Here is a 15,514-nt window from a genome sequence, read left to right on the forward strand (position 1 = left end):
GTGAGCTGAGATTGTGTTAGACGAGAGATTTAAGAGTTATTTTTCTACACCCTGTAAAGATTCTAGAGTTATTTATAGAAGAGAAGTTTGATTTTTCGTTTTTATTTTTATTTTTACTTTTACTTACGTGCCGGGCTCGAGGTCATATTTTTTCACCAACCCTGGGTTTGGGGCTTGACACGACAACCAAGGAAACCTCTGGCGAAAATGGTAGGAGATGGATGAGGATGTTGTTTGACGAATTCAATGCGACAGATACCGACCAATACGTTAGAGATGGTAGGGTATGTGGCGACATCTCGATGACAGGTGGCACTTCTTTCCCTGTCATTACAGAGAATGATATGACCACGATGACCCCTACAAACTTAAATCAGGGTATGGTCTTGGGTGAGTCATCAAGGATTATACCTCGTAAGGTATCTCTTTTGGGCTGGGTTAATATGGATCACCCTGAGAGCTTTGGGACCCACTACCGAAACAGAACTCTCACATTATCGGTGAATGGACTATCTCTGGAGAAATCATGGTTCGACCCAAGGAAGGTCATTCCCTAGTTTTTCCCAAATGTGGCCCAACTATTGGACAACCCATTTGGGATAACTGATGAACCTCACAATAATCGCAATGGGCCTGTACAGATGTTACAAATCTTGGGGCTTCAATTGGGAGACAATCTAGCCTCTTCTTCTAACCTGATAGGTTGCCTAGACAATAGTTATGGTAAATCTTCTCTCCAATTAGGAGACTCTTGCCTCAAGGGTAAGGACTCTAATCTCTATCACATTGGACAAAAGAGGAAAAATTGAGAGTAATTGATCGTTACCTTTATTGAGTGTAAGCCAAAAATACTTGATGTTGTTGGCAAACTCTCTCACTCTATCATTAATCATCGTGGTAAACCCTCTCGTGGTGGTCGTGGGATTAAACCACTAAACGGGAGGAAAACCCCATCAATGGTATCTGAAAATGTTCTTAGTGAGGTCTCGATCTACTTATCTATGGAATTTCAAGAGGCGGAACACTTGGGGTGACTGTGCAAGCAGAAATTGGCTACTACTACTTTAAAATTGTCAACGGTGGAGGCTAGCGAAGACCAACTTCGCCGACATCAATGAGACTATTGATATGGAACTGCTAATAGCTTAAGAAAGCTTCAGGACCTGCTATGTTTCATTAAACATGAATCTCTCACCTTGGACTTCTTAAGTGAGACTAAGTGTATTGTTAGTGTTCTGAAACAAGTTCAAAGAAGTTGGGTTTTTTCTAAAAGTCGGGGTGTTTGTTCTAGTGGTAAATCTGAAGGTTTGGGACTATTGTGGAATGATGATATTGATATTTAGATATTCTCTTCGTCTTTCCATTATATTTTTGCTGAAATGGGTAGAATTGGGGACCAAGAGCATTAGAGGTTCATTGGATTTTACAACTCCCCTAATACTTTAGGCTGTAGTAAATCCTGGTCACCTTTTCAAAGGCTTGCATCAGTCAGCTCTATTTTTTGGGTTTGTGCAGGTGACTTCAATGAAATCCTTGTGGCAGCTGAAAAAGATGGAGGATCGGCTTGCCATTTGTGGTAAAATGTTAGCTTTCAAGGATGCATTACCTGATTGCAAGTTACTTGACTTAGGTTTCTCTGGATATCCATTCACTTGGAAGATGACTCGGGGTGGTGGCATCAAGGAACGATTGGATTGCTTTTGTGCTACTTCTTCTTGGTGAAACCTCTTCTAGGATGCAAAGGTTCGTTATCTTAAGTCTAGAAAATCGGATCATATGGTTTTCCTTGAGGCTAATCTCTACAACCTTTGGAGGCTTTGCCGCCCTTTCAGATTTGAAGAGATGTGGACTCACCATGAGGAATGTGAAGAGGTAGTTCATAATGCTTGGGAATTGGATGTAGCAGGCTATCCTATGTTCTATGTCTACGAAAAGATAAAGGCCACCAAAATTGCTCTGTTAAAATGGTAGTATGCTACATTTAAGGCTCGGTGGAGGGAGATTGATATTGTTCATGACCAAATCACGGTGATTAACTCCCATCCCTACTCTAATGCCTCTATGAGTGAACGTTATGACCTATCTCACCATTTGGATTCCCTCCTTATTGCAAAGGAATCCTACTGGAAACAACAGTAAAAAATTCAATTGATGAAATTGGGTGATCAGAACTCTCATTTATTCCATCAGAAGGCTAATTTCAGGCAGCAAAAGAACAAAATTAAGGGGTTGGTGGATATCAAAGGTACCTGGCAATCTAAGTCGTGGGGTATTGAGAACGTCATTTTGGATTACTTCAAGTCTATGTTTTGTAGTCAATCTGGTGGTCGAAATCTAGATGCTACAGTGATTGATGCTTTAAATACGAAGCTAACACATGAGATGAATATGGACCTTTGTCGTGCCTTTACACAAGAGCAAGTGAAGATTGTGTTATTTCAAATGCACCCGTTTCAATCCCCGACTTCGGATGAGATGCCTTCTTATTTTTCCAAAAATATTGGGCTATTGTAGGTTCTGATGTGACTATTGATGTGTTTTCGATCCTCTCCTCTGAGAAGTTGTTGAAGAAAATTAATTTAAAAAATGTTGCCCTTATCCTGAAACAATAGCAACCCTGACTTATGAGCCAGCTTAGCCCCAACCCCATCAGTCTGTGCAATGTTACATACAAAATCACTTCTAGAGTCCTTGCTAATCGGCTAAAATGAATTTTACCCTGCCTTATTTCACAACAATAAAGTGCTTTTGTCCCAAGATGTGCTATCTCTGATAACTCTAGCTTGGTGTCGAAAATTGCCAACTCTCTGTTTAAACATCTAAAGGGGTAAAAAAAGGTTTCTTCAAACTCAAACTTGATACGAGTATGGCATATAACCAAATTAAGTGGAATTACCTGGAGCATGTTTTAACGAAGTTGGACTTCGCACCGAAATGGGTCAGATTGATCATGATTTATGTTACTTTTGTCACTTACTCGTTCTTGGTCAACAGTTCCCCCACCGGTTACATCTGCCATTTTCGTAGGCTTTGTCAGGGTGATCTCATATCCCCATATCTATTCCTACTTTGTGCAGAATGACTCTAAGCTCTGATCAGTCAGGTTGAGAGAGCCGGGTCTTTACAGGGACTTACTATCTGTCAACATGCTCCTCCTATTCATCATTTGCTTTTACTGACGATAGTTTTATCTTCGCTCGAGCTACCCATAACTGCAGGATAGTCATGGACATTCTCACTAGTTATGAATGAGCTTCGGGCCAACAAGTGAATTTACAAAATAGTGCAGTATATTTCAACCGAAATGTTAAGCATCCGACCTAGATGCATCTCGCTTTTGTTCTTAATGTGGAGCGTGTGGATAGACATGGAAGGTACTTGGGTCTTCCGACTTTTGTTGGAAAAAATCATGGGGTGTGCTTTAATCATATAAAAAAAATGTCTTTGGAAGAAGTTTAGGAATAGAAGAGGAATCTTTAGTGTCGCCAGAAAAGAACTCTTGGTAAAGGTTGTAGGGCAATCTATCCCTTTTTACACTATGAGTTGTTTTTTATTGCCCAAGTACTTCTGCGATGAGCTTAATCAAATGATTGCATCTTATTGGTGGAATGATTGGGAGAACTGGAAACATATTCATTGGTTAGCTTGGGATAAGTTATGCCTCCCTAAGTTGAAGAGTGGACTTGGGTTTCGAAACTTATATGCTTTTAATCTTGGCCTTCTTGAAGATTTTGTATAAGTCTTCAGCACTTGTTACACAGTTTTTTAAAGCCAAATACTTCCTGAACTCATCTTTCCTTGATGTTGTTGTTCAGCTGAATGCGTCTTATGTGTGGCGTAGTATTTGTGATGTTAGGGAAGTGATTCAGCACGGCTCTAGGTGGTAGATTAGTGATGGTTCCTCGGTGAGGGTCTGGCACGACCGTTGGCTCCCCTCTCCCTCCACTTTCTAGATATCTTCCCCTAAACCAAGCAACTGTGACATCTCCTTGGTTCAAGAGCTAACTACTTCTGAGGCCAAATGGTATTTGCCTCAATTAGGTTCTCTTCTCTCTACCGAAGAAGTCAACCTAATCTGCACTATACCTCTGAGTAAACGTAAGGTGGATGACAAGCTTGTTTGGCATTATGACAAATAAGGTTTATTTACTGTGAAAAGTGCGTCTCATGTCACACGTATGTGGACTATCCCAGTCTCCCTCACATCATCTTCCTCCGTGAGTAACAGCCCCTACTCTGTTTTCTGGGAGAAACTTTGGTGTGCTTTGATTCTTCCAAAGGCAAAAATGATGGCTTGGAGGATTTTCTCCAATATTATACCAACTAGTGAACCTCACCCAAAAGCGGATGCATATTGATCAATTGTGCATCATATGTAGAGCTGAACCAGAATCTACTCATCATATTATGCTTGATTGCCATTTTGCATGATGTGTTTGGATGGCCCCTCATTTGGGTCTCTGCTCTGCCTCTTTGCACAATTATCAAATTAAGGACAGGGCTCTTCAAATGGCTTTAAACCTAAAGCAAGCAGATTTTGATTGTGTCATGATGATATTGTGGGCAATTTGGACGACCATAAATGGTAAGTTCTAGGGTTCCGAGCTTAACCTTTGCCCCCTTGATTGTGAAGAGAGCCACATATTGGTAGCAAAATTTTCTCTAAGTAACAAGCGTCTCCCCCCGCCCGGGTGGGCCTTCTGTCATCCCCAGATGGTCATGTCCTCTGTCAAATATACTGAAAGTTAATGTTGATGGTGCCTAGCTCAAGGATCTTTGCCTCGGTGGAGTAGGTATTGCCATCAGGAATTCCCAGGGTGTAATAACCCATCCCTAATTTTATGGTTTGTATAATTTTGAATGTGTGATTTTACAAAAATGCCCTTATAGGCGAGCTTTTTTACTTTTGTGTCGTGAAATGTTAGATCTACTATATTAGTGTATTCGTGTAGTACTTGACGTTATGAACGTGTGGGCGTAAACAAAATGTAATTTGGAGTTATAACAAAGATTCAACGAACTTTTAAATGTCGAGGATATTTTGGTAAATAGATAATTAATTGAACATGTTATATTTTTGTCTGACCATTGGGTGAGTGCCACGTGGGCACCCCCAAAATTTCTGGAACTCTCTCTTTCTTTCTTTCTCCTTCTTCTTCTCTCTCTTTCTCTCTCTCTCGACTCTCCTTTTCTCCCCGTAAAACAAATCACCACCACCACCACCAAAATTCGAATAACAAACATTATAATCATACTCATCTTGACCCCATGAACCCAACTATGAGTTTTATTTCGTAAAAATCCCAACAAAAACTGAGATTCAAAAGCACTGTTTTGAGCAGGGAGTTTCCCGATGTTTTTCTTATAGATTCTGGCTAAGGTGAGACCTATAACCACCATATTTGGATTCCTCTCATTGCATGAATTTTCATGTTTGGATCATGTAATTTAGTTAAAAATGACAAAGTTATGGACGTTTGAAGTTTTTTCTGGTTTTCCAACGAGGAACCCAATTTTCTCGCGGGCCAATTGATGCGAAAATTATCTTAACACACAAATTTAACCCTCTTTTGACAATTGTAGTACAAGTATATGTAGGGATCGTTCTGGAACGAGGAATAGGAGGGCTTGCTAATAACCTCTAAACTGACTCAAAAACATAAAACTAAATTTAAAAACACTTAACAAGACTCACAAGACTCAAAGCAAACTTAAAATACTCAAAACAACTTAAAACAACTAAATAAACTTAAACTAGACACTAGGAATGACTTCGGACGAAAATTGACTTTTACTTGAATCAAAATATTTAAAAACACAAATTAAAACAGATTCTAACTAATTAGACACACTAAAGTAAATTGGGATTGAGTTTTGGACGAAGTTGAAACAAACAAACAAGTATGAAAAACTAGACAGATTGTAAAACAAATTTGAGAAATAAGATGATGGATGGGATAGCTAGAGGTTTTTTCTCCACACATGACATGTATGCAAATAACTCAATTTCCAGTTACTACTTCATTGAATTATGAATGACAATGCTCCAAATTAACCGTGACATAACTAGTTAACCCTCAGATTTTCCTTGTTTTATTGGATTGGATGACATCATTTGACAACCCAAAACATTCTTTAAAAGCTCCCTACCTAACATCATAATAGAGATACAATCAAAGATCATTACGTTTAATGAAAATCATAAGCATTGACAAAGCACTTGCAACTATGACATCATATCACTCATGCTAGGAATTGAACTTAACGCGATCGTTTATAAGCGACCTTCACTACATGTGAATATAAGTTTGTAACGATTATGTGAAACTTCGTTATATTCTAGCAACGGATTTATGCATGCCAATTAAGTGTCAACCCTTAATTAACAAATACAAATAAGTTATCAATCAAATAGTTAAGCCAATTGCATTCACGATTCAAGAGTTCATAACTGGAATTTATCAAATTATATTGCACACATAATCATGGCTTTGAAATCACCCCTCGCCAAGAGGGGTTTAGCCACTCATATTTACAACAAAACGAAAGGAAATGAATTTAAACATTAGAAACAAAAGAAAGAAAACACATAAACACTCCAACGATCCAAGTTGGACAGCAAGCACGTCCAAGCACTTTCCTTCCCTTCCTTTGCTACAGCACAAGGTGTTGGTGAGTGTTTGAAGGTTTGTTTGTATGGAGGAATGGATGTGAAGATGAATGGATGTGTTTGGATGAAGGTTGTGTTGAAATGGGAGTAAATGATCTAACCAAGTATGAACTAAATTTATGTTACACACACTTCGTTTTATAGAGGAAGTGCATGGCAATGGAGGGGAACATGGAGTGGTGTAGCAATTGAGTGCAATGATGCATGAAATCTGAAATGATGGAGGGAACAAGGAATGGTGTAGCAATTGAGTGCAATGATTCAATGTAATGATGCATGAATCTGAAATGATGGAGGGAACAAGGAATGGTGTAGCAATTGAGTGCAATGATTCAATGTAATGATGCATGAAATCTGAAATGATGGAGGGGACAAGGGTGATTATGCATGGCATGGCTGGAAAGGTGAGTAAATGGTGAATCAATGAGTGCAAGGAGGTGAAAAGATATTATGCACATGGTAGACAAAGGAAGGGAAGTGGAATGATGCAACAAATGAGTCAATTGAGGGAACATGGATGATGATGCACAGCATAGGAATCCAAAGGAAGTGCAATGGTGGTGCACGGCAATGATGGAAAGGTGAATGGTGGAGTGACTCCCCTTTGTGGCTGAGCTCTTTGTCCTTTTTACATTAATTCTTCTTTCTCTTTAACACATTCCTAGCCTCTTTAGTCTTCAATTTCGTCCATCCACCTTGCTCCATGCATGTGCTATTCATTTCAAGCCCAAAAATGCTCCAAAATGCACCAAAATGCATCTTATTGCTTTATAAGGCCTATGGACCTACAAACACACGAAAATAGCTTAAAATACATAATTAACTACGAAATAACAACATAAATGCATGAGAACAAGCTAACTCAATCGCATAAATATGCTCCTATCAAATTCTCCCACACTTAGCTTTTGCTAGTCCTCGAGCAAAACAAAACAAACAAAACAAACAAAACACAACCTAGACCTTCCAACATTTGCCTCAGGGATTTTTAATAAAACATGACATGTTAAAAATCATCATTCCCACAGATTTTGGTCATCTTTACACTTGAGCACATACTTAATCACAGTCACCACTTACTAGTTCACAATTAACCAATTAAAACGATGTTTTGAATGTAGTAACATGCCTTAGAGAATTTCGTCAATTTCTTACAAGATACTCTCTATTTTCACACACATTTTCTGACTACACACCCTACACTAGTATATGTGAGAAGATTAATGTAAACACGAAAGACTAGGACTCACATATGTTATAACAAAGAAAGCAATTTTCTGGAGTTATTAAGCATGTTTAGATATGATCTCATGAATGGAATGGTACTACTTAGATGCGAGAACCAGTGACACCATATGCTCATACCAATTTCGAACTCCACAAATTGAAACACACAACACTCAAGATTGAAGTCAAGGGTTATAACAGGGCTTGGGGGTAATGGCTAATAAAGAAAGGATAGGAATAACAAACGTTCTTAAAGCGATAGCAAGCAAAGCAATGAAATAGACACTTGGAATTCACTTTAGAATGCAGAATCAACTTTTAAATACAAAGGGAAGATTCATGCAACACTTAGGGCTGAATTCAATGTTTTGGAACCTTTTTTAACAAACTTTTTTGTTTTCACTCTTTTTTTTTTTTTCTACCCGTGCATTATTAAGGACTTTGGCACACACACACACACACACACAAGAATCACTTCACCCACACTTGCTTTCTGCAATACATTGATAAAAAAGGAGTTCGTTTTAAGTCATGCTTTACTATGCTTCAAGAACAAGGGTATGGATGGTCCTAAAACTAGGCTAGGTAAAGATAGTGTGGATTAACAAAGAACATAGGCTTAACAAGGCTCAACAGGGTTAAACTTAAACACATAATGAAATAGGGGCACGGCAATTTGGCTTTGGTGGTCACTACACAACTTCATCTTAAATATGTGTTATGCAAATCAATAGCATGCTTTGAATGAAAGAGGCATGAGTTCTAGCATTTGGAGCTAAATGATGAAACGCCTTCTAAGTAGCAACCAAGGAAAGAATAATGAGATCATGCAACGACTTTAGAAAACAATGATGCACAGATTATTAACTCTCCAAATAAACGTTTAGGCTCAAGTCTCACAAGGTTATAGCGTTCATTTGAGTTCCTTCCTTCAAACATGTTACAAAAACTTATTTTTCCTTTATGATTGCATGTGAATTCATAAATTATAACCACAACCAAGCATACACCAAAGAGTAAATCAAATTTTCATCCATGTTTATAACTCTCTTTAACAGTCATGTAATTAAAAACCAAATCCTCATCATTGTGTTGGAAGGTACCTTAAGACACAAATAAACACACAAAAACAACTCCTTTTTTTGGGTTTTTCAAAACAATTTTTCAAATTTTTATGAGATTTTCGGATTTGTATGTCAAAACACACTAAAACACTCCAAAACAGCTTAAAAACACTTAAAACAGCAAGGAACAACACTAGAAGTAATGGATGATAAACTCCTATGAATTTTATGCAAAACAACTTGGTTACCCCCCCCCCCACACTTAAATCAAATATTGTCCTCAATGTTTCAAGCATAAACTCACACAAAAACAAGCAAACGAACAAACAAAGAATAAACATGACAAGTATAGCAAAGTAAAAACCAGACAGAGTAGAGTTTAAGAACGCAAATCTGGTTTTAGAGATAGATGATCTTGTTGACTTTCCACAGCTTTGATCTCGAACTGGTTTGGAATTCTGAGCGAGGGATATAAGAGTTCCTTGGTTGTGCAGTCTGCATTCTTCTCTGCTTGTTTCTTCTGCATGGCAGGAAGGCACGAGGTAGAGGTGATGGTCTGTTTCTTTCTTCAATATTTCCAAGTGCCCACCATTTGCTTTCTTTCTCCTTGTCCCTAGCTGAGGATGAATTACCACATTGTCTCCACATGTTTCGAGGTATCATTTCCACTTCCCTTATCTGTTCCCCAGGCAGATGTGGTAGACGAAGAAGAAGCATAAGATGTTGAAAATGAGTACTCGAGAGCAAGGCTAGGTAAGCAATTAGGAAAGGGTTCCAGGCAGTCGGCTCCAGATCGGAAGATTGATACCAAGTGCTGGCTGATTGCTCTCTTTTTCCTTGTCCCGTAGATGAAAACAACGACAAGGAGAAAGACAGGGAGAAAACATGATCTGAGATACTCTTGCTTTCAACCTTCATGATATGAAATACTTTTGCTTTGGATGAATTGTTTGCAGAGGTACCCCAAGGAATAAGGAACACTGAGTGACTCGAGAGGCTTCGTTGGGAAGGCATTCTCGGAAATGAAGAAAGGTTATGTATGTCTGCCTTGCAATGGAGGGTGAAGGTTGACATTTATAGGAATTAATAACCGGTACTATTCTTTCACTCTTGTCGGCAACTGTTGGATGATTTAACAGTAAACTTCACGTGCCTTCTACTTCACAAGAAATCTTCGACAGATTGCCTGTAATTTTCGCAAGGCTGAGTGTGCATGTGACAAGTGTTGACACGTCTGGAAAAGCAAGTGCCTCTTCGATATCTAGAATCGGTGCTTCGACAAACTGATTTCCGCAAAGCTGAGTGTGCATGTGACAAGTGCGGACAAATCTGGAAAAGAAGATTGGCCCGTGGTTTCTAAGCAAGCCCAGCTTTTGAGAAAGCTAGCGCCTCTTCAATTTTTGAATTGGCCTCTTCGATTTCTGAGCTCGCCTCTTTAATCTCTGAAATCCTGTCGAGTGCTGATTTTTATAGAGGCACGTAGTTCGTTTCAAAGAACACTTGAATTTTCGCCTGTAGAAACTCCCTTCATTGCATTTCTAAGATCTCAATTTGTCCGACCTCTTCTTTCTTCAACACCTTTGAAAATGTATAGCCCCTCCAACCGTCATTTTGACTTAAACCTTGGTGAAGAGGCATCCATGCCTTCTCCAGACAACATATGGCACCCATCTTTCATATCCCCTACTCGTTCTCTTACCGTTAGGGCTTCGGTGATGAAGAATTATATGACTGCTGCGGTGGTGGCCCGGAACCTTGTCACTCCCAAATATAACATACTGCTTTCCAAACAGTCTAATGAGTTGGCTGTTAAGGATTCTCTGGCTCTCAGTGTGCAGTGTGCAGATTCTGTGTCCAATATGGCCCAACGTCTATTTGCTCGAACTCATCAAGTTGAATCATTGGCGGCTAAAGTGATGAGTCTCAAACAGGAGATTAGAGGGCTCAAGCATGAGAATAAACAGTTGCACAAGCTTGCACACAACTATGCTACAAACATGAAGAGGAAGATTGACCAGATGCAGGAATCTGATGGTCAGATTTTACTTGATTATCAGAGGTTTGTGGGTTTGTTCCAACAGCATTTGCCTTCGTCTTCTGGGGCTATACCGCGTAATGAAGCTCCAAATGATCAACCTCCGATACCTCCTCCTTCTAGGGCTCCGCCGACTGTTGAGGCTACGCCGACTACTAAGATTTCTCCTAAACAGCCTTTGTGAAGGCTATCTTTTGTATTTTTTTGCCTCCTGTTCATTTTCAACGAATTTTAATGTAAAAATACCTTGCATATCTATCAATGTTTCACAAATAAACCCACACCAAAAACAATTAAACAAGCAACAAATAAAAATGACAATCATGGCAAAATAAAAATGCAGAAAATGGAAGGTTCTTAGAAACGCAAAACTGATTGTGGAGTGATTCAAAGATCTTCCTTTTTTTGAATACATGGGTTGCCTCCCAAGAAGCGCTTACTTTAACGTCTTCCAGCCGGACGAAACTTCCTTCTAAGCTTGGATAGGGCCTATAGCATGGAATTGATCCTTGAATGGAAGGTGATACTTAACGTGATCCGGCAATGGTTTAAATTCTAGTGTAGGTGCCTGAATCATCAAAATCAGCAAGTTAGTATAAAATAAAATCGAAGTTGGAGAATATGGCTTACTTGCTTGCTCCGACACAAACTCAATTACGAACACCACATCTTTGAAGGTTGCAGGGATATAGGATTTGGCCATATTTGGTGTTTTGAGAGTTATGACTTGTCCCGTGTCATAAAATCTAACTTCTTTGGGATTTTTCGTCTCAAGTGTATCTTCTTTGATGAATTCTAGACATTCCCCATCCACTTCTTACTCTTGATTCTTTGGAAAGGTTTCGAAGATGCCTTTCTCACCCTCTTCTTCCTTGGATTGCTTGATCCTGCAAGGAATAAGGACATTTGGTGAAACGAGGTCAAGACAAATTGAATTTAGGCTTACCTTGGTTGTAGTAGACGGCATAGAAGGGGCATATGAGGCTACGGCAAGGGTGGTTCTTCCCTTACCGTGGCCTTGTTGTTCTCCTCTTCTTCGAGCATCAGATGTTCATCCATGTTTTGGCTTGGTTTGGATGTCTCGGGTTCACCTCCAACCTCCATAGCACTTCCCAAAGTGATAGCATCATGGATTTCAAAATCTTCCTTCAAATTTTCAATAGTTGAGTTGGAGAGTTCACTTTGCTCTTGAATTTGTGCCGTGAACTCCATAATCTCTCCAAGTTGATTTTTCAATTCGCTCATCTCCTTAGCTTGATTGAGCATTGTTTCATTTTGATTTTACTGCCCCTGCACCAAAGAGGTTAGTAATTGAAAATTTTGATCACTATCCGTGGACATACTTGAATTTGATTAGAATTGTTGTAAGGGAAGTTGTGGTGGCTGCATTGGTGTTAAATAAAACTCCCCAAATTGCTACCAATATCCATCTTGTTGAGCCTCATTGGCTTGATTTTGTGAGCCATGCACCAAAGAATTTATTTCATCAAAAATTCGATCATAATCTGTTGACGAACCTGAGTTTGATTGAGCATATTGTATATGAGGTTGTGATGGCTGCATAGGTCTTGAATAGAACTCCTCTTCTTGCTGCCAATATCCATCTTGTTGGAATTGTTGAGGTTTTATGTAATCTGAATAATCTCTCCAATCCGAATTGTAAGCGTTGGAAAACTTGTTGTCCCATGATTGGCTATGACCTTGATAACCCCAAGCATCTTCATTCGCAGCGAATTGAGAATATTGCTGAGTTGGATATCCTTGCTCATACAACACACCACATGTAGGGACACTTTGCATTGTGGTCCTTTCGGCATATTGTGACAATTGAGAAGTAATTTCCGCCAATTGAGCTTGAATGGTAGCAAAATCCATGTCTTACTTCTCTAGTACCCGAAATCAAGGAAACAAAACTAAATCAAATATCAAAATTAAAACAAAAAAAAAACACAAACAGAAACAAAGTCAGTAACTAAAAACAAAAGACACAAAATAAACAAAAAGAAATAACAAGGGATTAGCAAAGTTGCTAATCCCCGGCAACGGCGCCAAAAACTTGATGCGAAAATTATCTTAACACACAAATTTAACCTTCTTTTGACAATTGTAGTACAAGTATAAGTAGGGATCGTTCTGGACCGGGGATTAGGAGGGCTTGCTAATAACCTCTAAACTGACTCAAAAACATAAAACTAAATTTAAAAACACTTAACAAGACTCACAAGACTCAAAGCAAACTTAAAATACTCAAAACAGCTTAAAACAACTAAATAAACTTAAACTAGACACTAGGAATGACTTTGGACGAAAATTGACTTTTACTTGAATCAAAACATTTAAAAACACAAATTAAAATAGATTCTAACTAATTAGACACACTAAAGTAAATGGGGATTGAGTTTTGGACGAAGTTGAAACAAACAAACAAGTATGAAAAACTAGACAGATTGTAAAACAAATTTGAGAAATAAGATGATGGATGGGATAGCTAGAGGCTTTTTCTCCACACATGACATGTATGCAAATAACTCGATTTCCAGTTACTACTTCATTGAATTATGAATGACAATGCTCCAAATTAACCGTGACATCACTAGTTAACTCTCAGATTTTCCTTGTTTTATTGGATTGGATGACATCATTCGACAACCCAAAACATTCTTTAAAAGTTCCCTACATGACATCATAATAGAGATACAATCAAAGATCATTACGTTTAATGAAAATCATAAGCATTGACAAAGCACTTGCAACTATGACATCATATCACTCATACTAGGAATTGAACTTAACGCGATCGTTTATAAGCGACCTTCACTACATGTGAATATAAGTTTGTAACGATTATGTGAAACTTCGTTATATTCTAGCAACGGATTTATGCATGCCAATTAAGTGTCAACCCTTAATTAACAAATACAAATAAGTTATCAATCAAATAGTTAAGCCAATTGCATTCACGATTCAAGAGTTCATAACTGGAATTTATCAAATTATATTGCATGCATAATCATGGCTTTGAAATCACCCCTAGCCAAGAGGGGTTTAGCCACTCATATTTACAACAAAACGAAAGGAAATGAATTTAAACATTAGAAACAAAAGAAAGAAAACACCTAAACGCTCCAACGATCCAAGTTGGACAGCAAGCATGTCCAAGCACTTTCCTTCCCTTCCTTTACTACGGCACAAGGTGTTGATGAGTGTTAGAAGGTTTGTTTGTATGGAGGAATGGATGTGAAGATGAATGGATGTGTTTGGATGAAGGTTGTGTTGAAATGGGAGTGAATGATCTAACCAAGTATGAACTAAATTTATGTTACACACACTTCCTTTTATAGAGGAAGTGCATGGCAATAGAGGGGAACATGGAGTGGTGTAGCAATTGAGTGCAATGATGCATGAAATCTGAAATGATGGAGGGAACAAGGAATGGTGTAGCAATTGAGTGCAATGATTCAATGTAGTGATGCATGAAATCTGAAATGATGGAGGGGACAAGGGTGATTATGCATGGCATGGGTGGAAAGGTGAGTAAGTGGTGAATTAATGAGTGCAAGGAGGTGAAAAGATATTGTGCACATGGTAGACAAAGGAAAGGAAGTGGAATGATGCAACAAATGAGTCAATGGAAAGAACATGGATGATGATGCACGACATAGGAATCCAAAGGAAGTGCAATGATGATGCACATCAATGATGGAAAGGTGAATGGTGGAGTGACACCCCTTTGTGGCTGAGCTCTTTGTCCTTTTTACATTAATTCTGAAAGAAAATTTTTGTCCTAGCTAAGAACATATGAGAATATTTGAACACATAGGCAAACTATTAACATATTAAAGTAGGCATGCATTCAAAAACATTTCTAAAACCCATGACTTTCAAAGCCTAGTGAATGGTGAACCACAAGACTCTTTAATAACATTAAAGAGAATGAAGGATTTAAAGATTCATTACCCTTGAAGCTCATCCTTGTTTACATAAGGGATTCACCCAAGTGGAGGGCCTTCAAGTCACCTCTTAGCTCCTTGGATCTTCCTTGTGATTTTCTTCCTTTTGATGCTCCTTTGCTCCTTGAGGATGTGAGGAAAGGATCTCCAAAAACACCAAAAGATTTGGTGTCTCTAAGTCTCCACACCAAGGATGAGGTGTGAAGATGAAATGGATGACTTAGAGAATAAAAGATTGCTAGCTATATCTTCTCTAAGTGGCCGGCCTCCTTTAGAGAAAAAGAGAGAAAGTGTTTCTCATCTTTGTCTCAAGAAAACCCTAATGAGGTAAAAGCTATAAAGATGCTTTTATATCTCTTTTTTTAGGTGAGTGGCAAACTTGCAATAAGCAAAACTTCCCACTACCCTTGCTATGGCCGGCCATCTTAAGTGATTGGGCTATTTGCCCATATTTGTTTTAGTTGTCACACAACTTAAACATAATGGGCCTAGTGGACCAAACCCTTTTGGACCCCGAAGCCCAAAACTAACTTAAAAGCCCAATACGAACCTTTCGTAAAATTAATTA

The sequence above is a fragment of the Malus domestica genome, chromosome 03 (assembly GCF_042453785.1).
Source record: "Malus domestica chromosome 03, GDT2T_hap1".
Lineage (NCBI taxonomy): Eukaryota > Viridiplantae > Streptophyta > Magnoliopsida > Rosales > Rosaceae > Malus > Malus domestica.